General features: G+C 63.4%; 1 long non-coding RNA gene across 1 annotated transcript in view; it reads left to right on the top strand.

Moving 5' to 3' along the window:
• The first annotated feature begins 12 nt into the window (after positions 1-12).
• The window catches only part of LOC115278950, an 11,084-nt gene continuing 9,173 nt past the window's right edge, over positions 13-1,923 (top strand). Inside the window, exon 1 of the long non-coding RNA XR_003903129.1 lies at positions 13-64. This is a non-coding gene — a long non-coding RNA (uncharacterized LOC115278950). The remainder of the gene's footprint in view (positions 65-1,923) is intronic.

Here is a 1,923-nt window from a genome sequence, read left to right as displayed (position 1 = left end):
AGCCACGGCCAGAGCCGCTCGGCCGTGTGTCCCTGCCGCCTGACTCCCTTGGGCTTTGGAACAGGTCCCTCGTGAGAACCGGTGCTGATGATGGAAAGTGTGTCGGGTCGTGTCTTTTCTTTCTCATCGCCGCCCCCGAGTCCAGGCCGAGTCTGTGGCTGTTCGAATTCTGAAAAGCATTAGTGGCTCCTTCTAAGTATTTTCTGTTAATACAGGAAGAGGTTTTCCTATGTTCCTTCTTAAATTGTGAGGTTCTGCGTTCAGAATCTGAGTTTTTATCCATCTGAGGTGTTTTCTCCAGGGGACCACAGCCCCATCCCGACAAGGGCTGCGCGGAGCTCCGCCGCTTGGAAGACAGCTCAGCCTTTCATCCTGAGATCAGTCCACCCTTACAACGAAGTTTCAAAAATAGTACACAGTTCCTCCAGTAGTGGTGCTGTGTGTCGTGTGCAGAGTGTGCGTGGCAGGGGACAGGAGCGCCATGGCAGGGGACAGGAGGGCGGTGGCGGCGGGGGGGACAGGAGTGGGGTCGCGGGGGGAGAATTGTGGCGGGCGTAGTGACAGGAGCACAGTGATGGGGGAAACAAGCCTGGTGGTGGGGGGGGGGCAGAGTGGGAGGGGGAGTGGCTCAGGTGACAGCAGTGTCCCTGCAGGAAGGAGCTGGGGGGTCAATCCCCACCTTCAATCTTCTCTTGGGCTCTGTTGGGCTCCCCACGTTCACCCCAGCCTTACAGCCCCTCACGGGCCATGGTCAGGTGGTATGTGGTGCCCCCCACATCGTGCCCTCCTCCCTACCCCTGTGCCTGTGGGCACCCCCAGTCCCTCTCCTCTCTGCACCCTCCCCGTCCCCCTGAATCTATTTCTGATGCCTTTTCCTTAAAGGCTCCCCTCTTTCCACTTCTCCTTTCACACCAAGGGCAGCTACGGGGACTCGAGAAAATCTCGAACAAGGTGGCCATCTGGGGTCCCAAGTGACGACAGAGGGGACGATGGGTGTCACAGAGCTCCTCCCGGGGCACCTTAGGCAGCTTCTCCCACGTGAGACACCGCCGGGGTGGGCGCAGCCCAGGGACCCCTCCGGTCCGGCCCGCCGACCCGGCCCCTCAGTCCCACCGTCCCGGGTGCTGGGGGGAGTCGGATAGGGGCAGTCAGCTCTCGGCAGGACAGTCACTCCTGGGTCTTGTTTGGTCCCCTCCCCAGCTCTGTTCTTCTCCCCACGCATCCCGAGATGCCCTCTCTCCCATGTGCGCCCCCTGCCAGCAGGCTGGGGAACCCCAGACATCAGTTATAGGAGACCAGGCCAGGGTAATGCAGACAGGTGCCAAGGACTGGGGGAGGGGAGGAGGGCAGTGCCCGCCGGCCTGGACCCCTGACACCACTGGAGGAGCACAGGGGGAGGAAGCCAGAACACCCGCAGGATCCCCTCCAACTCCCAGGTTAGCAGGTGCAGACCCGGCTGCCAGGGAGGGGGAGCTGAGGGGGCAGGGGCCAGGCACACCCACCCACTCCCCAGAGAGACCCCTCCCTGGGCAGATGCAGGAAGTCAGGGGCAGAAGACACAGCGGAATCTGGCTACAGAGAAAGGGGGGAACGTGGGACGGAGAGGCATCACCCAACACCTGGGTGCTGGGACTGGGGAGTCTGGGCTCCTGACCAGAGCGGTGCCAGGCCGCACAGCCTGCACAGGGCCCCTCGCTGCGGCCTGGACAGATGCCAGGGCCCAGGGAGAGTCTGGGGCAGGGCCCCCCAGCAAGGCTCCTTTCCCCAGCCCCGCCCCTCCCACCCTCCCCACCTTCCCCCAGCCTGCAGGTCCCACCCTCCCCACCTTCCCCCAGCCTGCAGGTCCCACCCTCCCCACCTTCCCCCAGCCTGCAGGAAATGGAAACTTAGAGCCCCAGACTCCTCCTCCCACCCCCTCTGCCC

This window comes from Suricata suricatta, chromosome 15, assembly GCF_006229205.1.
Source record: "Suricata suricatta isolate VVHF042 chromosome 15, meerkat_22Aug2017_6uvM2_HiC, whole genome shotgun sequence".
NCBI classification, from domain to species: domain Eukaryota; kingdom Metazoa; phylum Chordata; class Mammalia; order Carnivora; family Herpestidae; genus Suricata; species Suricata suricatta.
Note: the sequence above shows the minus strand (reverse complement) of the source record. Positions and strands in the feature narration are given on the sequence as shown.